We start from the raw sequence: 26,182 nt of genomic DNA on the forward strand, positions 1-26,182 counted from the left end.
GATTTCTCAAATTAAGAAGGAGTTATAGTATCTAAATAATTTTAAAATCATTGATGACTGCATTGATTAAGGGGGAGAATATATTTTTGATATATGTTAATAATGGGGAGTGTTAATGTTTTATCTTTCCCAAATACATTCTCCAATGCATTGTTGTTTTGCTTAATTCCAACCTCGTCTAGTGATAAAAAAAAATTGATTTATGACAAAAATGGGGAGATATTTGGGTTTTTCATAGTGGTTTTGTAATTATCAAAAATAGAAAGATTAATGTTTTACATTTGATATGGTTTTGATGATGAAAAACAAAACTCTTCAAAAACAAAGAGTTTTGTTTTTCAAACGTAGTTTTTTGAAAATGACATATAAATTATTAAAAGCATTTAATAGCTATTTTTTTGAAAAATCATTCTCAATATCATCACATTCATCAATAACATAAATAGAAGTAGAGGTTACCTCATCTTTTTCCTTGACTATGAAGCACATATTTGATGCCGAGCTTTCTTCACTAGACGCATGGTGTAATACCCCAGAACTTGATATAAAGGTTGGATGTTGTAATGGAAATTATAGTAACAAAATGAATGGTATTTTGATTCAGGGCATTTACGTAATAAAGGAAATGATTGCAATGATGATTCCTTACCCTAGAAGACAGACTTGGAGAGATAGGATTGGATTTGGAACTTCACCTTAAAGTCTTATGGAAGAATGATTAATCTTACCCCAAAAGTCTTAAGGTGGCTTAGCTTGGAAGTTGTAAGGTTAGCTTGGAAAGGAAGAATGGTTGTAATGATTGATTTTTATCCTAAAAGTCTAAACTTGGAAGATTAGGATTGGCTAGGATTTGCTTGTAAGGAAAGAAGATGATAAATCTTATCTTGAAGGTGTATTTGGAAGCCTAGGATTGGAAGGCATGGAGGCTTGCATTAGAAGATAGGAAAATTTCAAAGTTGTAATAATTACTAGGGTAGAAAATGAACAACTTGGAGGCCAAGTGAAATCTTAAAGATTTGGGAATTTAAAGGCTATATAAAGGGAAGGAGGAAAGTCCACATGAAGCTAAGAAGAAAGAAAGAAAGCAACTTTGAAATTTGTTACGTTCACCGCCAGATCCACAAAGGAGCAAGAACGATCACTCAGATATAGGGCGAAGAACAGTCCAGAAAGGCTTACCTCAAAAGGATCTGTCGAACCGAATAAATACAAGCTACTCACCGATCGACTAGGGGCTTCCAAAGGAAAGGAAGACCTACTGCCATAAGAAGTAGATTTGGCAAAAAAGGGAAGAACCAGCACACGAAGATCAGCCATCAAAGGAAGGTATCGGGAGAGCAAAGAGAGAAGGATAGAGAGAGAGTTCGGCTGTCAAAATGAGGGTAAAGAAGGCAAGAAAGAAGCCTTAAATATGACGGAGCTAGGGCACGGCTAATGGGTCATTTGGCTTGGGTTTGGGTTTGGGCTTCCTTAAGCCTTGAGCAAATGGGCTCAGCCTATTTTTCCTCCAAAGGCTTAATTAAGGGCTTATGACCTGACTTTTTAATGGGCTGCCAATGGGTGGTATATTGGACGGTACTTCAATCTCGGGCCGAAGCCTATGAAGATAAACCCAAACATACATCATAGCCTTGGGCCTCTTTGGGAAACAAAAAACAACAAATCTCCACCTAATTCCCAAAGAGGCCAGCAAACACAAACAAACAAACATGTGTAGTAGGATGCAACATAATGTAGATGATTCATAAGTAACTATCAAGTAACCTTACCAATGTTAAGTAAATCTAGGCATCTTTTAAATTTAGCCATAGGCAAAATTTTAGTTCCCATATCAGCAGGATTATATTCAGAAAGCACTTTTTCCAATCCAGTAATGTTTTGAGATACAATATCATGAATAAAATGCAATCTCACATCTATATGTTTGGTGCGTTCATGAAAAATAGGATTTTTACATAAGTGAATTGCAGATTAACTATCAGAGAAAACAGTCACATTTTCATTAAAAACACATAGTTCATTTAGCAATCCCTTAAACCACATGGCTTCCTTAATAGCCTCCGTAGCAGCAATGTATTCAAACTCAGTGGTAGACAGGGCAACAATATGTTGAAGCTGAGACTTCCAACTAATGCATGATTCACACAAAGTAAATACATAGGATGATGTGGACTTCCTATTATCTCTATCACCAGCATAGTCTGAATCAGTAAACCCTTTTAATCTCACATTATTGGACTTATGCTTATATATTAATCCTACATTATAGGTGCCTCTTAAATACTTCAATAACCATTTCACTGCTTCCTAATGATAGGGACCTGGGTTTGTCATAAATCTACTGAGAGTACTAACAACATAGGCTCGGTTTGGCCTAGTACATACCATAAGGTACATGACAGAACCTATAACATTTGAGTAAGGAATTCTGTTCATATATTCCTTTTCTTCCTCATTATCAGGAGATTTATCTTTAGATAATATGAAATGGTTTCCTAAAGGTAAAGATACTGACTTACTATCATGCATACCAAATCTTTTTAGAATTTTTAACACATATGCTGTTTGATGCAAAAATAACATAGAATTTGATCTATCCCTTTCAATTTCCATACCTAGGATCCTCTTGGCCATTCCTAGGTCTTTCATGTCAAATTCTCCACCTAATGCAGATTTTATGCTATTTATCTTTTTGACATCAGGACCAATAAGAAGCATATCATCAACATAAAGTAAAAGAAACACATAGTCAATTTTAATTTTATGCTGAAAATACAAACAATGATCAAACTCACTTCTTTTAAAACCAATTGATTTAACAAAGGAGTCAAAACGTTTATACCACTGTCTTGGGGACTGTTTTAAACCATATAAAGATTTTTTTAAGAAACACACAAAATCTGGTTTTCTTTTATCTTCAAAACCTTTGGGTTGATACATAAAGATTTTTTCTTCTAAATCACTATGTAAGAAAGCTGTTTTTACATCTAGTTGTTCAAGTTCCCAGTCAAAATATGCAACTAATGCAAGCATGACACGAATGGTAGTGTACTTAACAACCGGTGAAAAAATCTCATTATAATCTACCCCTTTCTTTTGTGTGAATCTCTTGGCTACTAACCTAGCCTTAAATCTTATTGGTTCTCTATCATTTGTACCCTCTTTAACCCTATAAATCCACTTGCAACCTACAATGGACTTATCCTTAGGTCTAGGGACTAATTCCCAAGTTTGGTTCTTGTTGAGGGAACTCATCTCCTCTTTCATTGCTTTTATCCATTCTTTTGAATATTTACTTCTTATGGCTTCCTCATATGTGTTAGGCTCATTTTCAGCTAGCTCTTGATAGCTAGCATAGGCTAATTCAAAATCTGATGCTAACCTTTGAGGCAATCTATGAGACCTTCTTTCCCTATCCCTAGCTAGTTGATAATCAGGAACTGATGGCTGGTCATTAGAGAATTCTTCTATTGTTTATCTCTCCTCATCTATTTCAGGATGATTTTGACTTTTCATTTCACTAGAGGTTGAAGAAGAGTTCTCCACCTCATCTGAGTTTATAGGAGCTTGGGTACTTGAGTTTTCAACTCTTCTTGGGGACTCTTGTCCTCACTAGTTTTGTCACCACTAGGCTTTGTACAAGGCATTTCTGATTCATTAAATGTGACATCTTTACTAACAATAATTCTTATTCCCTTTTGGTTTCTGTCCCATAGCCTATACCCTTTGACTCCCTTAGGATATCCTAAGAAAATACATTTTCTGGCTCTAGGCTCTAATTTTCCCTCATTTTGATGAGTGAAGGCAGCACAACCAAAGGTTCTATGAAATGAATAATTTGCACATTTCCCATGCCATTTTTCATAAGGAGTATCACCATTTAAAGCAGCTGAAGGAGTTAGATTAACTAGGTAACATGCAGTCATAACTGCTTCTCCCCATAAAGACTTAGGTATATTTGAACTAATCATCATACACCTAACCTTGTCTAAAAGAGTCCTATTCATCCTCTCAGCTACTCCATTCTGTTGAGGAGTATAGGGAATTGTTTTATACCTAGTCACTCCATATTCCTTGCACAAATTATCAAAATCAGAATTGTAGAATTCTAAACCATTATCAGTCCTAAGGTATTTTATCTTCTTGTCAGTTTGATTCTCTATTTGAGTTTTCCAGTTTTTAAAACTTTTAAAAGTTTCGGACTTATCTTTTAATAGAATAACCCAAACTCTCCTAGAGTAATCATCAATTATAGACAGAAAATACCTATTACCACCTGATGTGGGATTAGATTCTAGCCCCCAAAGATCTGAGTGAATGTATTCTAAAACTCTAGAGGCTCTATGAACATTGGAGGAGAAAGACAACCTATGATGTTTTCCAAGGACACAATGATCACAGAAAGGGATATCAGACACAAAGTCTTTACCAAAAGCACCTTTATCACTTAGTAACTTAAGTCCTTTGACACTCACATGTTCTAACCTATTGTGCCACTTGATAGTAGCATCAGGATTGACAGATGCAATATGGGATCCTAGATTATTAATTACCTCAGCATTTAATACATAAATCCCATTTCTCCTTACCCCTTTACAGACTACCATTGATCCTTTAAACATTTTTAACACTCCATTTTCAATTTTTCCAGTAAGACCATTCTTTTCTAATTCTCTCACTGAAATTAAATTCCTAGCCATTTCGGGTATATACCTAACATCTTTTAATTTTAGGACATAACCATTGTCTAACTTAATAGAGATGTTTCCTACCCTAATGATTTTATATGCTAGGTTACTGCATACTATGGCACGCCCATCTTCAGATTCATGCAAATTTTCAAACCAATGTTTTTGTGATGTAACATGAAAAGATGCACCTGAATCTAAGATCCATTCATGCATGTTTGATTTTGCAGCAACATTTATTTCAATGAAATCAGAATCTAAGAGCATGTATACTTCACTAGGATCATATGAGGTTACTACATTAGCTTCTTCTTGATCCTTACTCTTTTCTTTAATTTTATTTTTCTCTGCATAGCAATCTTTAATAAAGTGCCCAGTTTTACCACACCCATAGCACTTTTTACCCTTCCGTCGGTTTTTGGATTTGGACCTACTTCTACCCTTTTTCTTACCACCTCCCTCTTGATTTTTAGATTGGGACCTACCTCTCATCATATGGACCTCACCATGCCTTTTCTCATGTTTTAGTTCCATTTCTTTACTTCTTAAGGAATCTATAACAATTTCAGGTGTTAGAGTATCCCTACCATACTTAATAGCATTTTTAACCTCTTTATAGATATCTGGAATAGCATTTAATAAAATCACAGCCTTATATTCTTCAGAAACTGTTTCACCACAATTAGTGATATCTTGAACTAATTTGTTGAAGACATCTAAATTGTCATCTAGATCTTAGAGGGGTCAATCTTAAAACTGAATTTTTTTTTCTAACAAATAGAGTTTATTTGGTGTGGACTTCTTCACATATAATTTTTCCAGTTTTTCCCATAGCTCTTTAGTTGTGTCAAGTTTTCCTACTTTTCTTAACACTGAATCAGAGAGATGTAGGATTATTGAAGTGTATGCCAATTCATCAGCTTCTAGTTTTTGTTCTTCTTTAGTACCTTCAGGGTATTTACCATCTATGGCCTTAGATACTTTCCGTTGTACTAAAATTCCCTTCATTTTTTGTTGCCAAATAGAAAAGTCCCCATTCCTATTGAAAACCCCCAATTCAAAGTGTGTAGTCATATTCACTAAGTATATGAATTTCACACAGAATATGCAGCCTATTAAAATAAATGCAAACACACAGTTTTAGAGATTTAATTTAGGCAGCAGATTCACAAAAAAAGGATAACAAACTGAACCGGAACAGGACTAACCAGGGTAGAGAAAACTGATTTACAAAGTAAACAATATTCTAGACCCGTTTTGCACACAGTCAAGAAACTGATATCACACACAGCAGATTATCAGGATTTACTTCAACAAAGTATATATTGGCAAATGAAAAAAAATTTAGAGAACAGTAACTGCAGAACAAACAACTCAAACAAGCTAATATAAAATTTACCAAGCTAGATCTCAAGAGTGAGATCTAGAATGAAAACGGGTTGGATCTTGCGGACCTGCCGACCTCCACGCGCCAAAGTCTGCCACTACACGCGCCGTCACCGGCCGGAGAGTAGACTGGCACCCGCCGGTCAGGGCGAAACTACTTGGACAGATGATCACGGATCTGGGGTTGGTTTACCCCAAATCACTCACTGCACAAAGCAATAGGAGTTAACCGATTCGGGTTTCAAGTAAACCCTAGAACCACTTATCGTGAAGAAAACGATCGAGGAAACCAGAGGGGTTTTTCGATTAGGGTTTGATTTTGCACAACCCAGGAGCCACACGAGGCTCTGATACCATTTGTTGCGGAAGATCAATTACCAAAGCAGAGGGTTAGTACAAATATAAGCAAAACCAAAGAGATATCAAAAACAAGTCAAGAACACAAAAGAGTAATAGTAAACAGATACTCCCTGTTTAATAACACGTTAAGGCTCAGATCTGGGTTTGTCCAAGTGTGTACCACCCAGGTAACTCCAAAAAATAGGGACACCAAGCCTCACGGAAGCACACAAGGAACAAGCCACGAAAACCCCCAAATAGGAGCCCAAAACCCTCTCGGCTAGAACACCAAAACTTCTCCTCAAAACCACACAGGTTACGTTCACCGCCAGATCCACAAAGGAGCAAGAACGATCACTCAGATATAGGGCAAAGAATAGTCCAAAAAGGCTTACCTCAAAAGGATCTGTCGAACAGAATAAATACAAGCTACTCACCGATTGACTAGGGGCTTCCAAAGGAAAGGAAGACCCACTGCCATAAGAAGTAGATCTGGCAGAAAAGGGAAGAACCAGCACACGAAGATCGGCCATCAAAGGAAGGTATCGGGAGAGCAAAGAGAGAATGATAGAGAGAGAGAGAGTTCGGCCATCAAAATGAGGGGGAAGAAGGCAAGAAAGAAGCCTTAAATATGACGGAGCTAGGGCACGACTAATGGGCCATTTGGCTTGGGTTTGGGCTTGGGATTCCTTAAGCCTTGAGCAAATGGGCTCAGCCTATTTTTCCTCCAAAGGCTTAATTAAGGGCTTATGACCCGACTTTTTAATGGGCTGCCAATGGGTGGTATATTGGACGGTACTTCAATCCTGGGCCGAAGCCTATGAAGATAAACCCGAACATACATCATAGCCTTGGGCCTCTTTAGGAAACAAAAAAAACAGAGATTATATAAATATTCTTAAATTGATGAGAGAGCCAAGAGGAACACATCAAATTTTAAAATCTTGATATATCACATGATTAAATGATCCATTTTTTTATACTATACATGCAACGACCAACCAAATAGGAGCATCAAATTTGTTGGCTCTAGGGAATTTGGAGGACTAACAATAAATAGTCCCTTCGTTATAGCTATCTTTACTGGTCACTAAACATAATATCAACAATGAATATTTCTATCATCTAATAACAATTTTCACTATTATATTAGAATTTATTTTGTACCTATTAATTTTAGCAAGAAAGATATTAATAATAAAAATGTGGTTGTAAGCACCCCCACCCGGATATCCCAACCACCCGAACTACCTGAACGGGAGCACCTACGGAAGGAGAAAGAATGAAACACAAGACAAGAACTACCCTGGTTTGCATACACAAGAATTAAAATAACGGAAGCTAAGCTAGGCTATACACATGTATGCACTACGGGTACTCCGCTATCACAACGGTCACATGATAAGAAAATACCTACAGACTCCTATGCCAACATACATGAGACACGAGGAATGACCTAGCACAGTAAAAAATAGTAGGGTAAATCCTTCTCAAACATTAGAGTTGACGGGGACTGACGGAACTGCCTGTATACCATACCGACTCTGCCGCTAGATGCTATCTCCCTTGCCTTTGACCTATGCTGCCACTACCTAGAATGATGGAAAGCAAAGTGAGTCGAGAGACTCAGCAAGCATAAAGAAAGAAAAGCTTTAGGCTAAACATATCCAATAAACTCTCCCCAGAACACCAATCCCCCTAAGCACACACAAGCCATGAGACACCCAATGTAATGACCCGTTAGTGGGTCTAGGTGTTATGGGTATTTTAGTTTGCACATTAGAGTTGTTGCCTTTATTAATTAATTGTTAAAAATATTATATGAGTTGGTAATGGGGGTAAATTAATGAAAATAATATTTGGTGTGAAAAAGTCTCAAAGTTATGGGCTAAATGGGTTTGGGCCTTATTTGAATTAGACCATTGATAAATAATTAAATCTTAAGTGTAAATGAATTGGGTTGAACCCAAATCTCAAGAAAAGTCCATTGGGCCTTAATTGGATTGGGCCATATATTTTGACTTGGGCTTGGGCTATATATTTTGACTTGGGCTTGGGCCATGGGCATAGAGAATGGTATCTTAAATAAAAAAAAAAAAAAAAAAGATTAAGAGAATGGTAAAATGACCAAAATGGGTAAGAGATATGTGAATTGTGTGTATTAGAACGAGGGGCAAATTAGGAAAAATTAAAAGGGAGATGGATTGGAAGGAGTTGGGAGACAAGTTTCCCACATTTTTCCCTCATTTTCTTTCTTCTTACTTTCTTGTTCCCTTCTTCTTCTCCCTCTCCCGATTGTCTCTTCTTCCTCCATTGTTCTTCTTCATTAGAGCTTCAAGTGGAGAATTTCCAATTTGAAGGGTGTCTTCATCTCTTTGGATTTTGCAACCATCTAAGGCAAGTTCCCTTCCTTCTTGTTTCATACGCAAGATCTTCTTCTTCTTCTTCTTCTCCTTATGATTGTGTAAGTTCTTCTTCTCTTGTTTATCTTTTAATGCAAGTTCTTCAACCTTGTTTCCATCTTAGAAGGCTTGTTTCCTTCATTTTTAAGTTGTTGCTCTTAAATTCTTATTCTCGGATTCACTGACCATGTTATGTTTTTTGGTCTATAACTCCTTGTGTTTATATCCAAATTGAGATCCGTTTGTTGGGTTGTAAACTAGACATCTTAAGCTTCATTTTAGACAAGAATCGAATTTTTTGACTAAGATTTGATCATGTTATAGCCTTGTAAATCCATGCTAAGATCTGGAAATTTTACTGCTTTCGAGTAAACTGACCTTGTTGTACTCTTTAGGGTATAACTCTCTGTGGTTATATCCGATTCAAGATCCGTTTGTTTCTGTATAAACTAGACTTGATAATCTTCATTTGGTAAATTTTTAGAATTTTTGGCTGGGTTTTGAGCCTACAGTATCCTTGTAAATTCTTGCCCAGAATCTGGAAATTTTTTGCTCTGTTTTTGAATAATCTGTTCTTGCTTCGGTTTTTGGGGTATAATGCTCTGTGGTTATATCCAAATTGTGATCCATTTGTTTTTCTATAAAATAGACATCATGGGCTTCGATTCGGTATAAGATTTGAAATTTTTTGTTATGATTTGTACCCATAACAACCTTGTTGAATTCTATGTAGAATTCTGTAAATTACTGTTACAAATTCTGCCTTGTTTCGGTTTTTGTGGAATATCTCCTTGTGGTTATTTCCGATTTCAAATCTAGTTGATGTTCCAGAAACTAGACTCATTAGGCTTTGATTTGGTATATCGTTTGTGGTATTTGACCAAATATTGAGCCCAGATTGGATTTTTGAAAATATGCTTGAAATCTGAAAATTTCTGAAATATGTTGTTATTCAACTCTTCCTATGTAGTCTATCCTTCCTACGTTTAAAATTATGATTTTTGTATAGTTCTTCCATTTTTTTTGAATTATTCTTGATAACCCTCATTTTTGGATAAAAGGGTTTTATTCTCCTTATTTCGATAAATCTTGCAATATTAATTCGTTTTCTTGATGAACATTGCTAAAATCTAAATAGGGTTTTTGTGTCACCGTACATTTCTTAAGGAATGACATTTATTCATTAGGGTCTAGTGACATGCAAGATTTGGTGTTTCTTGCATGTATAAATTTTGATTCCTTGAGATTATTATTGGGGTAAAAATATACCGTAAATATTGGTTGGGCATTTCTATAAGTATGAGTAAATAAATGTATTAAAATTTACCATGTGATCATAAGATAGTGCACACTTTAATTTATGTAATTGTGCATGTTAAGCATGATTTGAGATTTTTCTTAATCATTGAGGATTGACATGAAATTGGGATATGCATATGTGATGCATGATTATACTGATTTGCGCACCTATTATTTTGCGCGATGGCGAAGTCCGTGGGTGAGAAAGGATATTCTATGAGCGCTTGACGCGGGTGAGGTGGCCATCAACCCAGTAGGCGTGGCTCAAATTGTTATTACTTGGCCGTGAGAGCCTTGAGAATTATGCGAAAAAATTCCTTACTATTGGTGCATATGCATGAGCATGAGAACGAGTACATAAAATATGTAATAATCACGGCATGGGAAATTAATGTAAATGGAAAACTTATGAGTCGCGTTATACTAATATCTTCTCATAGAGTTGTTTATTCTATCTTGATTATCCCTGCCTTTGATTCTATATCTCCATGCTTTATAAATACACTTGCTGAGCCTTGTGGCTCACCTTGTTTACTCTCATGTCATTCCAGATACAAGTAGAGCAGTGGTTGAGGGCGAGCCCAGTGGGGCTAAAGCCCAAGGGTTAGAGGTGTACAGAGACCTTCCAAACTAGATGGTCTATGTTAGCATTTGTGATGAGGGCAAGTGTGAGGAAATTTTATGTTGTAAAATTTGTTAGTGCCTTTGTATTTCATTTTGTTTAAACTATGGTCTAAGATGTTGTAAACCTTTATGTTAGCTTCCGCTGAATTTATCTAAGGGTAGTATTTGGTGTTGTATGTTATTATTCTATATCACACTTGTGATGACCTCCTTTCGGATATCCTATGCTAGCGGGACTATCCGGTAGTGGGCCACTACACCCAACACAGCATAAAAGCGTAAATAAAAGTACATATCAGTTCTTGAGGTCCACATAAGACACATAGCACCCAAGCCCCATACCAACCTATCGCTGCCCTGAAAGGAAACATATACCTCCAACAAACCTGTGCGCATTCCTGGGTTGGTGCTCTTGTCACATGAATGCTCACGTCGGTCCTCTCGACACCCGAGCTATAGAATAACTGAGTCATAGGCTCCCTCAAAACGGTCCTCCTGTCCGAGACCTATGAATTATCGGTAACCATGCAATGCACATAAAAATGCAATGGCGTAGTGAGCATCAACGTGATACACCGGCGCCCATACATTCAGGCATCAGGCCATGCTCTGCCCACATAGTAAACCACACGCGATGCATATGCCCATGCCAGATGCAATCTAACCACGCTAGAATGTCTGTGTCCAAGCACAATCAATAAATGAATACCCCAACATGCATCACATACCCATGTGCATATCAAATCATGAACGACAATACGACATATCGAATCATGCAGTAAAACACATAATGGAAAAACTAGTCAGTAGTGTCCGGCACCGGTCAACGGTTAGTGACTAGGAGTGTTCGCTCGACGGTCCACTTCAGGGTCGTACAATAGTCTACTCTAATGTCACCTAATAGCCGACCCTTGCCCCACTGCTCGATAGCTCTAGCCGACTCATACCCAAGAAATCCATAATCAAACCCACACATCTAGGAACCTAATCCCCAAGAACTTGTAAAGGGGTTCCTTGCATTTTTCCTTAACCGTGCCACAATCCTTCAAATTATAACCTCACTTCAAGAGGAAGGAGGTAACGGAATAGGGTCGTTGCTGGTGACCGTGGTGTTGCCTGCACCTTGCTGCCACCCCTTCGTATATATATAATTAATCACACACTGAATGCTTGATGGTCGGACTGGATGGAAGAACCAAACAGCAGAAGGCATCAGACAAAGCTGCTGAAGCGAAGAAGTAAGGCGCTGGACTTGAAGCCTTGAGAACCAGGGAGAAAGAAAGGAAGAGAGGAAGAAGAAAGAGAGGAGAAAATCCTCACGCTGAAAGCCCTTAGAAATCTGTTGCCGCTTCTCCTATTTTCCTTTCTTTATATATTAACACTGATAAATCTATATGCACCTTAAGTCTCTGCCAACTCCACCGCCTCCCTCTCAATTCTCTTTAATAATATATTATGCTAACAATTTAATATTTATACATATAGACTCATGTATATAACATGCAACTGGAACCTTGGAGGCTATGTCTCCATCCCATTTCATTTTCCCCCAGACGTAATCATGTCTTCATGCCAATTTTTCCCTTTCAATTATCTTTTCTCCCTCATCTCTTCCCAGCCACAGCATTTGACTTTCACTTGCTAAGGACACGCACACACATATGTATTAGTTGAGGTGGTAGCTCAGGGAATTCTCTTCATCCCCACTTTCCTTACTTTTATAACACACATAATATGTTTATTAAGTTAATATAATATGATATTAGCATAACATGTATTAACTTAAATTAATATTTGCTATTACTATACTATATCATCACATATAGGCACATCAGCCACTTCACTTTAAGATTCCTTCACCTGACTTATTTTATTATTATTATTATTTTTAAATATATCCCATACAACACATCAATTATTATATTAATATTTTTATTTGTAAACACTTAACGATAATCTAATTCTTATTTAAAAATATAATAAATTTAATATTCTCCACAGAATTTCTCAAATCCACAAAATCTCAATAAATCATAGCTAACTTCAAATACAAAAATTAGTGATTATTATCTGCTCCTAAATTATTGGGATATTACAATGGTTGTCAATTAATTTAGTAAAAATAAGATATATACAAAATACGATAATTAACATTGATTATGTGCTAATTATAATTATCTTAAGGGCTTTCATAAGCTTCACAATCATAAAAAATGAAAAAAAAAATATGGGTTTCATATTATCCTAATCTTTCCTTGTAATCAAAATAAAAAAATTATTATAAATGTCACTAGAATCCATATATTATAGTCACAACCAATACTATGTGTTCCTGCTCGACTTGTATCTTATTACCTACAAATTGCGAAGAGGTCATTAAGAGCTAATTGCACCTGATGAAAATTTGCTTCCTCTTATGTTGTTCGACTCTGTTAATGATACTCTTGATCAAGAGTAACACCTATTCTATCATTGATAAATCATCATTCCAGATGGCTAAATTGTTTCTCGTTCCTCGAATTTGCAGGCAACCAAAAACTATGAGAAAGCGGTTCAGCTTAATTGGAACAGTCCCCAGGCGAGTCTTTAAGAAATCTTTCTTTTTTCTGCCTTTGACATTTGAGCATGAATATTGGTGGTATCTTATGTCAAGCCTCCTGGTTATTTGCTTGAAAATTTATGTTCAACTTCTTGGTCATAAATTCATGGTCAATGTTTTTCCAGGCACTTAACAACTGGGGACTAGCTCTGCAGGTACTTTCAGTCGAAATGAGTTTCCTAAGAAATTCGTATATCATTAAGAAATATTTTCTTTTATTCTAAGAAATTGCACAAAGGTTTATTTTGCAAATTTGTGGCAATACTAGACCTTTTATTTAGTCTGTAAATGTGCATATCAGGAACTCAGTGCAATTGTTCCAGCACGAGAAAAGCAAACTATTGTGGAAACCGCAATTAGTAAGGTAGAAAAATAATTAGGGATGTCAAATTGCTTGGATGGATGAACGAAATAGGTTACTGTACATGCCTATATATTTAATCAATGTAGTTATGCGTTCTATGCTTTTGATTCCTTCTATTTGTGTTGTATTGCAGTTTCGGGCAGCAATACGTTTACAATTTGATTTTCATAGAGCAATCTACAACCTTGGGACTGTTCTGGTAGCTATATCTTTTTAACTACCATAGTACTAACTCGTCAGTTGCATGTTGCTTTGGAGTGTCTATTTTATCAGAAATTTTGAAATAAGAAATTGATCCTATAATACTGTCCAATTTTTAAGGTATGGATTAGCAGAGGACATTTCAAGAACTGGAGCATCAGCCAATTCAAAAACTATTTTCCCAGCCGAATTATATAGCCAATTGAGGTAGAGGAGGATGAAGGGAATCATGTGTAAGGCGGTATGGACAAAAATAATTTTTTTTATCGTGTATTAAATACATACAACAGAATATAATATACATACCATATGCTAGCTTGGCTATAAGGACCCATTTTCGGGTTTTGATTATATTTTTAGGAGTGTTGAATTTTATTCTACTTGAGTGCTAAATTTTAAGAGATTAAATGTGTTGTTGTAGGTTATGCCTCAAGAGTCAAAACAAAAGAAGTGTAGGTAAAGAAATAGTCAAAGATGTGAGTGGATGGTTGAATAATCAAAGAAAGTTAAGAGGTGAAAGTTGAAAATTCAAATTGAAGACTCAAAATTTGAAATGGGAGGTGGGAATTAGATGGCTGCCTGGATGTAGAGGTCAATGTGTAGATGTTGTGTTATGTGATTTATTAAAAATCAAAGTGGAAACTCAAGTCAACGAAGAGATGAAGAAAATCTAGAAGCATGGGCTGAAATTTGAGGCCAAAAAAGAAGTGGTTTACAGTTAGAATTTTGGAGGGATATTTGTGTGTTTGTCAGTGTGGGTTAGTGATAAACCCAACTTATTAAATATAAATAAAATATTAAAGAAAATTATTTGTGTGGATGGGACTAATTTGTGTTAAAGTGTGCAATAAAATGGAAAATTTGGAAATTGAAAAGAAAGGTGGCAGCCGAGAGTCTCCCATTCTTTCTGCTTTGAGATAGTCTCTTCAAGTATCTTAGTTAATTCTTTCTAGCAAGACTCAAGGGGAAGATCATTTTTAAGGCAAGTTCTTCCATCTCTTTTCTGTTTCAACATATTTGTTCATTTTCTTTTAAAATTTTTGCGTTTGGAATTCTGATTTGTTTTTTGGATTTTGATCTTGTTCCTTCCATTTCTTGAAGCTTGTTCCATCCACTTTTAAATTCTATTCATGGAACTCTTAATTTTCAAATTTATTGTCTCTGTTGTGTTATTGGATCTATAATTTTTTGTAGTTATATCCAATTTGGGATCTGTTTTTTCTATTTGAAACTAGACTTCCTAAGCTTCGTTTTGACATATTGTTAAGGTCATTTGGCTAAGTTTTGAGCTTGTAATCATCTTGTGAATTTCTATTACATTGTTGCATTTTATTGGTCCCGCATGATCTAACCATGCTCTGATTTTTGGAATATAACTTTATGTGGTAATATCTGATTCTAGATCCATTTGTTTTATTGTAAACTAGACTTCATGAGATTTGTTTTGATATATGGATTGAATCATTTGGCTTCGATTTGAACCTATAGCAACCTGTTAATCTTTACCCAAAAATTTGAAAATTTTTTGCTTGAGTAATTTGCCCTGCTTTAATTCATATAACTAGTCAACCATCCTTCCCTACCTGTCGACTGGGTCTGTCTAACTTTAAATAACTCTGCAAGGTGTTGGTTGTCAATGGTTATGAAAATTTCATTTACACATGGTGGAAATTTTAGTTACATATAATGGATGTATTTATCCAACATAAGTGTATTTGGACCATGTTGTTACATGTGCATCCACTGGCATGGAAATGTGTTTAATATTTGATCATGTGTGAGCATGTGCACGAGATATTTATGAGCATTCAATCATACATATGTGGGAAATTATATGTTGCACTTGCATAAGCATTGCATTGGAACTATTGTGCTCAGTGGACTTGATTCGTGAGGATGCACCCACCAAGCTCATAGGCCCAAGGGCCTGATCGTGGGGAGCTGCGGCTCCATACGCTCACCTAGTGACGATTAGGGAGTGAGGGAACCATGGGTCAGGAGTTAAATATTTCTTTGGTTGCAGGTACACAGTCACATTCTGGTATGTACTATTTAGGCCATTTGGGCTAGTGTTGTTTATGTGGGCCATAGGCCAAATGTGTATACCTATGCATATTTCTTCTACTGCATTATATGATGAAGCAAAATGTGGGCACGTTTAATGAGACTAAATGGTTAATCATGTACATAATTGAATCTCACTTCATGTCTTGATTCTTAATTGACTCCCTTGTCTTTTACCATGATACTTGCTAGGTCTTGTGGCTCATTCTTGTTTCTTTCATCATTTTAGGTAAAAGGAAGACTAAGCCAAGGGAGAGTCTAGTAGTGCCTAGAGTCTGTGGTGTAGATATGTGAAAGTACTCCTTTTGAGGGTAATGAATGCAAGTGTCTTGTTGATGTATTAAGTATTTGTATAACTTGCAATTTGGGTTTTTGCCTTGTGGTAAACAGAAAAGAACTATATATGTGTATACAGGAATAGGCACGACTATGTTTAGAGGGTTGTTGGTGTTTCTTCATTTTTAGAACTTTCTCTCGGATTCCCTGAGTGTTGGGGACCCCGAGGGAAGGTTGTCTCAGTTTGGTATTAGAGTGAGGTTGGGATGTGTCCCCGTACATGTAGGATGTTGGGTAAAATTAGGGTGCGTCTAGGATCTAGGTTTGAGTCAAAATAAGGAATGATATTTGAAGGCTGACATGTGTCCTCATTTTTGTTTGGGCAGGACCATGAGTGCACATTAAGGATGTCCACCTACTCGTGGCCGTGGGAAGATCACACCTATTTTCGCGTCTATGCCAAGCACCTCAGGGGAGCTGAGTAGAGATTTGAGATAAGGGGTCATGGAGATGCAAGGAACTTTAGTGGGGATTTTGCGGGTGGTAGATATTCTAGCTACCAACCAGTTGAGACACGACCAGGCTTAGCATAGAGTTGGGAACAATGGTGAACAGACAGCAGATCCCATGGCTCAAGGACTAGATGCCAATGTTGGGGCCAGCTTTTAAAGAATTTTATGGCGCTTTGGCCTCCTGAATTTTGTGGAGGGCCAGATGTGTCGGTGGTAAAAAATTGAATGCTCTCAATTGAGAAACACCTTCCCTTTATGGGTTGTAATGATGCTCAAAAGGTTTAGCTTGGTACATTTCATTTGAGGGGTGATGCTGACAGGCGATGGGAAATTGCATGATAGCGCTATGTGGACAGGGAACCTACATGGGTAGAATTTCAGGAAACCTTCAATGAGACCTATTATTCGGAGTGGGCCTGGGAGCAAAAGATTTATGAGTTCATCAAGTTAGCGCAAGGAAGCAAGACAATGGCACAATATAAAGCTGAATTCTTATCCTTGGCGTAGTTTTCCCCGAACTTAGTGTCCACGAAATCTAAAAAGGCTGCAAAGTTTCAAAGGAGGCTTACGTGTTGATAGTCGTCATGCATTTGCAGGTGCCAGGATTGTGGATTACTCTATGATGGTGCAAAGAGCTTATGCTATTGAACGTGACCAAAATGAAATGAGGTTGAATCAAGTATCTTGGAAAGGCACTTCTGAGGGCCCTACCAATAGTAAAAGGAAAAGATGGGAGACAGGGCCAGCCAGAAATACCTCGGAAGTCCCAACATGCAACCATTATGGCAAGCAGCATCAGGGATCATGTCGTTTTAGAGGAGCAATTTGTTATTTTTGTGGCCAGGGGGGGCATATAAGGAGATATTATCTTTAGAGCCTAGACACGATGCGTATCTAGGAGGTCACTTGCTTTAGATGTGGGAAAAAATGGTACAGAGCAAATAGTTGTCCACAACCACCTCAGTATGGGGGACAAGGACAGAGAATCAATCAGAGACCTCCAGGAAAACCACCACTACCTAGAGTGTAAGGAATGACCCCATCGTTGACCTTGACATCCACATTGCATCCTGCTACTACTGATAGGCCCCAGGTTCAAGGAAGAGTGTTTGCGTTAATAAGAGTTGAAGTAGAGAAAGGGGATGACACCATCCAAAGTATTCTTTCCTTGTATAATAATGATGTTCACATGTTTTTTGATACAGGTTCCACTCATTCTTTTATTTGTTCGCCATCCTCGGATTATACTACCATATTACTTGGCTGTAACTATGCCTGGAGATGGGATAATGATGGGTAATGAAATGTTCAAGGATTGTGAGATTGGGGTGCATGACAAGGAATTACTTGGTGATTTAATAGTGTTTGATGCAAAGGATTTTGATATCATTCTAGGTATGGATTAGTTATCGCGGCATTATGCTAATGTAGACTGTCGACAGAAGGTGATTTACTTTGAGCTACCTCAGCTGTCGGTTATCATGTATAGAGGTGTCAAGTCGATGTCTATGACACCGATGATATCAATAATGAAGGTAGAGAAATTGTTTGTGAGGTTTACCTTGCCTTTGTGGCGATTGATGTGGGATAAAAGAAGGAATTAGCCAAGGTCCCAATGGGAAGAGATTTCCCAAACGTATTCCTGGATGAGCTACCAAGATTGCCACCTCAGAGACAGGTTAATTTCTCGATCGAGTAAGTACCAAGTACCCAACTAAAGGAATTAATTGAAAATGGTTTGATTCTTCCTAGCTCATCACCTTGGGGTGCTCTAGTGTTATTCGTTCGGAACAAGGATGGATCACTAAGGTTGTGTATTAATTATTGCCAACTAAATGAAGTGACAATGAAGAATAAATACCCACTTCCACGGGTGGATGACTTGTTGGATTAGCTTCAGGGAGCAAAGGTCTTTTCTAAGATTGACATGAGATCGGGATACCATTAAGTTCGAGTTAGAGACGATGATGTCTAGAAGACAACTTTCCGTACTAGTCATGGATACTACGAGTGTGTGGTAATGCCTTTTGGATTAACGAATGCTTCAGCAATCTTTATGGATTTGATGAATCGACTATTTCGAGAATATTTGGACTGCTTTGTGATTATTTTATTGATGATATCCTGATTTACTCGTCGAGTTTGGAAGAGCATGAGACTCATCTTGGAATAGTGCTACAGAAACTTAGAAAGGAGTGGTTGTATGCTAAATTCAGTAAATGTGAGTTTTGGTTGACACATGTAGGATTTCTTAGCCATATTGTATCTGGCGAAGGAATTTGTGTGGATCCTTAGAAAATTAAGGCTGTGGTTGATTGGTTGAAGTCTATTTCAGTGACTGAGATTCGCAATTTTCTTGGACTTGCGGGCTATTATCAGAGATTTATAGAAAGTATTGCTCGTTTATCCTCTCATATTACCAAGTTAACAAGGAAATGATTAAAGTTTGAGTGGGATGAAGCATGTGAAGTCGCTTTCAAGAATTAAAGCAGAAACTGACGACCACTCCGATGTTAACTATCCCTAGGAGTGGGGAGAAGTTCACCATTTATAGCGACGCTTCTTATATGGGGTTAGGATGTGTGTTGATGCAAGAAGGACATGTGAATGGCTATGCCTCTAGACAACTAAGGAAGCATGAGATGAATTATCCCACCCATGATTTGGAGTTGGTGGAGGTGATCTTCGCACTTAAGATATGGAGGCATTATTTCTATGGGGAGAATGTGAAAATTTATACAGATCACAAAAGCCTAAAGTATCTCTTCTGGCAAAAAAAAGTTGAATATGAGACATAGATAGTAGATGGAATTACTTAAAGATTGTGACTGCAAAATCTTATATCATCTTGGAGAAGCTAATGTGGTAGTGGATGCCTTGAGCCAATGGGGAGCCTCACTTGTTGTTATGATAGTGCAGGAGTGGTGGTTGTTGCAATAGATGAGTGAACTGACTATCTTTACATTTGAGGAAAGACCTAAGGTGTATTGTGCTTATATGAGTGTGCAATCAGACTTAATTGATCGAATTCGGGTCTAACAACATAACGATGAAAAGTTATCAAAGGTCTTAGAAGAAGTAGAGGAGTTTATTCCTTCGGGATACAGTCTACGAGAGGATAGTCTATTGATGTTTCATGAGCAGATTGGTGTGCCAGAGGATTGGGAGATGAAGCAGGAAATCTTGGCAGAGGCTCACAATGCATGCTATACTATTTACTCGAGAGCAACAAAAATGCACCAGAATTTGCACCGTTTGTTTTGGTGGCCAGACATGAAAAGAGATGTGGAAGAATTTGTTTCATGTTGTCTAGTGTGCCAATAGGTAAAAGCGGAACATTAAAGACCAGCATGCCTATTGCAATCACTGCCAATCCCGAAGTAGAAATGGGATGATATTTCTATGGATTTTGTTATAGGGTTGCCTAGGACATCGAAAGGCCATGACACAATATGGGTGATAGTCGATCGATATACCAAGTCAGCGCATTTCCTGTCGATAAAGAAGACATTTCCTTTAAATCTTTTGGCAAAAATATATATTGAAGAAATTGTAAGATTGCATGGAGTCCTATCTAGCACTGTGTCCGACCATGACCCTTGGTTTACCTCATACTTCTGGGATGCTTTGCAAGCCACCTTGGGGACTAAATTAAAATTTAGCATAGCTTTTCATCTTTAGACCGATGGGTAAATGGAGTGGACCATTCAGACCTTGGAGGATATGTTGAGAGCTTATTTGTTGGATTTCCACGGTAGCTGGGATGACAATTTGCCACTAGTAGAGTTTGGCTATAATAATAATTATCATTCTAGTATTAACATGGCACCTTATGAAGCGCTTTTGGAAGACCTTGAAGATCTCCTTTATATTGGAAGGAAATAGGAGATAGAACGTTGTTGGGACCAGAGATCATTAAGCAAATAACTGAAAATGTTCATATTATTAAGGCCGGAATGAAAGCAATGCAAGACAGGTAGAAAAGCTATGCAGATAGACGGCGGCATGACCTAGAGTTTTCGGTTGGAGACCACATGTTTCTAAAAGTAATGCCAATGAGGGGCATACGAAGATTTAGGATTTCAGGGAAGCTTTACCCACATTATGTGGGACCTTTTGATATTGTAAAACGAGTAGGATCCATAGCCTACCGGTTAGCTTTGCCACCACAATTGGCTAATGTGCATGATGTCTTTCACATGTCTATGTTACGAAAGTACATGTTGGACTCTCAGCATGTTATCAACTACCAACCCTTGGAGCTCAAGGAAGATACATCATATGAGGAATTGCTCGTTAAGATTCTGGACCAGAAGGAGAAAGCATTAAGAAGCCGAGCGATTCCTTAAGTAAAGATTCAGTGGTAACATCATAGTCCAGAAGAATCAATGTGGGAACTGGAGAAAGGAATGAAATGGGCCTACCCTTAGCTATTTGATTAACCAGGTAAGAATTTGGGGAACCAAATTCTCTTAACGGGGGAGAAAATGTAACGACCCCTTATCGGGTTTTGGTATATTTTTAAGAGTGTTGAATTTTGTTTTGTGTTAAATTTTAAGAGACTAAATGTGTTGTTGTAGGTTATGCCTTAGGGTAAAAAAAAAAGAAGTGTAAGTAAGGAAATAGTCAAGGCAAGGGTGTGAGTGGATGGTTGAATAATCAAAGAAAGTCAAGAGGTTAAAGTTGAGAATTCAAATTGAAGACTCAAAATTTGAAATGTGAGGTGGGAATTAGATGGTTGTCGTGGGTGTAGAGGTCAATGTGTAGATGTTGTGTTATGTGATTTATTAAAAATCAAAGTGGAAGCTTAAGTCAACGAAGAGATGAAGAAAATCTAGAAGCATGGGCTGAAATTTGAGGCCAAAAGAAGTGGTTTACAATTGGAATCTTTGAGGGATATTTGTGTGTTTGTGTGTGTGGGTTAGTGATAAACCCAACTTATTAAATATAAATAAAAAATTAAAGCAAATTAATTGTGTGAAGGGGATTAATTTGTGTTGAAGTATGCAATAAAATGGGAAATTGAAAAGGAAGGTGGTAGCCGAGATGTAACACCCCGCCTCGTCGAGCGTGTTATTATAAGGGTATTTCTAAGAATTTTTTTTTTAATAACATCATTATGCAATGTGCTTCATGAACAACCTTCACATGCACACACAAGATCCCGAAAACCCCAGTCTTGCCCGTTAAACTAACAAGATCAATAATCTTAACAACTATACGGGAGATATCATAATGCAGCGGATACATTAACATCAAACACCGTGATTCTTACATAACATTTCTATAACGAAATACATATTATAGATAACCAAATGATAATAATGTTATCGTACAACTATTTATACACACACTGGAATACATACCAAAACCCCACAATTTACAACAACTATCAATCTAAGCACGGTTGACCTTCAACCGGCCATGTCCTTATCCTCGCAACAGTCCCTGATTGGAACATTGAACGTTCCAGGGGTATAACCCAGGTTAGATGACAAAACATCTAAGTGACGGCATGAAGCAGTTTACATAATGCATGAACAAACATACGAGCATGGCATACATAGACAAAACGATATGCAACATGTCTATCTTGAGAAATCTCCCTGACATACTCAACCTCCCGTGGAAACACCTTCCACACACCGTTGGGGTTGACCTTGCCGCGACATACTTAATCTCTCGAGTGCCCTACCGTGTCACTTGTTCACCAGGATTAACCTTGTTCCATTCTCAAGAAGACCCCATCCCGTCCCTTATGGACCCAATAATGACACGAAAATCAATACCCCGATGATATGAAAATCACACGCCATGCACTGACTCTTTTGAAAGTAAAAAAATAGTTGATGCAATATACCACATGATTAATATGTAAATGATGTCATATATACACGAATAAAATGCATAAACATAGCATACCGAGTTCTGGTCTCGAGTGCCCCACCGTGTCACTCGTTCACCTGAACTCACACCAAGACATATCCAAACAAAGGTAAAACTAGAGTCAAACCACTCACCTCGAACATATTCGGATCACCTTGATCCTCGTGCACGGCCTCGATTTGTGTGCCAAATCACAAACCTTTAAATTTACACCTAATGTCGAGCCACAATATTCCCAAAAATGACCATTTCACGCGCCCTCACGTGCCTGGCGCGTGGGTGCATGTAGAGGCTGGCGCGTGACTGCATGCGCCATCTTCTTCTTCGATGAACCAGTCTCTAGCGGTCGCTCCGATGGCCGAAATAAGGGCACCCCCTTGAAGCCCTTTGCAAGTCGATCCAAGCCACACCATTTTCTGACCGAAAGGACACCGGGAAGGCCACCGAAAAGCCAGTTGCAGGTTGCCCTAGGCGAACCGCCACCCATTTCCGGCCGAGCTTCAATCGGCCTTCAAAAGCTACGAAAAATCTTCCAAAACCTCCAGAAACGATCCTTAATGCCTCAAGACCAAAAGCCCCTTAACAAATCCCTTAAAAATATCCAAAAACATAGTCAATTTGCTCGATATATTTCGGCCGAAACCTTGCCCCTTTTATAGCCAAAATCCGGCCACCATTCGACCAATCACCAGCCACAACTTGGTCCCCAAGCTTCCTACTACCAATTGCGACCTCCCCCAGCCATCCCTCGGCCGTCCCATAGCCGGAAACGGCGGCCATGTGCGTGGCAGTGCGGCGGCCGAATTCTCCTTTATGTTCACACTATGAAGTTTTGTTAAATTGCATTTTCACCCCCATAGTTTCTTCCATTGTCATTTCGGCCCTTTTCCTAGTGCCCCCGAGCTATCCAAATATACCACTAAGTCCCACAAGTTTAGTACTTCTCATTTGACCCTTGAAACTTCCCAAAAATTACCATTTTGACCTCCCTCAGGCAATTTAGAAATTTGTACTTAGGCCCGGCTGATTGATTTGATCTCAAATCCATTCGTTTAAACCCCAAATCACTTAAGGGTTGTTCTATGCATTAAATACTAGTCCTTGACATGCTCCGTTGACTTTTCGGATGTCTCTTACGTTAATTCAGTTTTCTCAGCCCGGTCGACAGTTGTACCAAAAACTGTTCCTGATCTAATTTTTTTCATCACTAAAAATCATAATTTAAATCACTCATCGATACTATACCATTTTTCTTGGCTATCTAGGGTCCGGGGTACTCCCTCTGACTAATTCAGTCATCCAAAGCTGCGTTAGTGTGTCCTATAGTCTTATTCTTTCGATAATTCCAGTTATGCCCTTCATTAAATACCATATATACTCTTAATAATTTCCTGGGTATTACACGAGAGTCTCCCATTCTTTCTACTTTGAGATAACCTCTCAAGCCTCTTCAAGTATCTTAGTTAATTCTTTGTAGCAAGACTCAAGAGGAAGATCATTTTTAAGGCAAGTTCTTCCATCTTTTTTCTATTTTAGCAGATTCATTCATTTCCTTTCCGAAATTTTGCATTTGGAATTCTGATTTTTTTTTTTTTTATTTTGATCTTGTTCCTTCCATTTCAGGAAGCTTGCTCCATCCATTTTTAAATTATGTTCGTGGAACTCTTAATTTTTGGATTTATTGTCTCTTCTATGTTCTTAGGCCTATAACTTTTTGTAGTTATATCTGATTTGAGATCCTTTTTTTGTATTTGAAACTAGACTTCCTAAGCTTTGTTTTGACATATTTTTGAGGTCGTTTGGCTAAGTTTTGATCTTGTAATCATCTTGTGAATTTCTGCTACATTATTGTGTTTTACTACTCCTGCATGATCTGACCATCCTCCGGTTTTTGCAACATAACTTTGTGGTAATATCCAATTCTAGATTTGTTTATTGTGTTGTAAACTAGACTTCATTGGATTCATTTTCATATATGAATTGAATCGTTTGGCTTTGATTTGAACCCATAGCAGCCTGTTAGTCTTTACCCAAAAATTTGAAATTTTTTTACACGGGTAATCTGCCCTACTTTAATTCATATTACAGGTTGACCATCATTCCCTACCTTTTGACTAGGTTTTTCTAACTTTAAATAACTCTATAATGTGTTGGTTATCAATGGTTATGGAAATTTCATTTACACGTGGTGGAAGTTTTAGTTACGTATAATGGATGTATTTATCTAACTTAAAGTGTATTTGGACTGTGTTATTACGTGTGCATCCACAGGTATGAAAATGTGTTTAATATTTGATTATGTGTGAGCATGTGCACGAGATATTTATTAGTATTCAATCATACGTATGTGGGCATTTATATGTTCAACTTACATAAACATCGCATTGGAACTATTAGGCGTGGCAAACTTGATTCGCGGGGATGCACCCACCAAGCTCAGTAGGCGCAAGGGATTAATAGTGGAGAGTTACAGTTCTGTACGCTCGCCTAGTGACAACTAAGGAGTGAAGGGACCATTAGGAGTTAACTATTTCTTTGGTTGTAGGTACACAATCACATGCTGGTATGTATTATTTAGGCCATTTTAGCTAGTGTTGTTTATGTGGGTCGTAGGCCAAATGTGTATACCTATGCATATTTCTTCTATTTCATTATATGAAGAAGCAAAATGTGGGCGTGTTTAATGAGATTAAATAGGTTAATCATGTAAATAATTGAATCCTACTTCTTGTCTTGATTCTTAATTGACTCCCTTATCTTTCTTTTACCATTATACTACTGAGCCTTGTGGCTTATTCTTGTTTCTTTCATCATTCCAGGTAAAAGGAAGGCTAAGGCCGAGGGAGAGTCCAGTGGTTCCTAGAGTCCATGGTGTAGATACGTGTATGGGACTATCCTAACCAAAACGGTCTTGGGGGTCCATTTTGTGAGTTTGGGGAATCAATGTAACTGTTGTAATTTTGGTAGTATTAAAACTAAAGTACAAGTTCTCCCTTTGAGTGTAATGAATGCATGTGTCCTGTTGATGTATTAAGTATTTCTATAACTTGTTATTCGGGTTTTTGCCTTGTGGTAAACAAAAGAGAACTATATAGGTGTATACAGGAATAGGCACAACTATGTTTAGAGCATTGTTGGTGTTTCTTCATTGTTTAACGCTTGTTGTTTTACTTTTGTACATTAGTTTTAATGATGAAAAATATCTATTGGTTTAATCCCTAAGACATGTGTCAAGTGTGTGGTTTTCAACATATATCAATTTCAATATTAAGAATTACTTTGTGAAAATGAAAACCCTATTTTTGACTAAGTCTGAAAGGTTAGCACCTTATAAGGAGACATATATGAAAATGTTTTCATTTTGAAAAACTATCTCCTGGTAATTTGATATCTAATAATCATTAGTGCTAAAACGTTTTTTAATGAATTTTTCATTAAATAAAAAGTAAATATTTTGGAAGTGGTAAAATCGCAAAATCCCAAGTTTGTACTAAAACCCAAAATCTACTTTCTTATTGTTTTGGATTTTGATTTTTTACATA

The sequence above is a fragment of the Diospyros lotus genome, chromosome 5 (assembly GCF_014633365.1).
Source record: "Diospyros lotus cultivar Yz01 chromosome 5, ASM1463336v1, whole genome shotgun sequence".
In the NCBI taxonomy this organism is placed as follows: Eukaryota; Viridiplantae; Streptophyta; class Magnoliopsida; order Ericales; family Ebenaceae; genus Diospyros; species Diospyros lotus.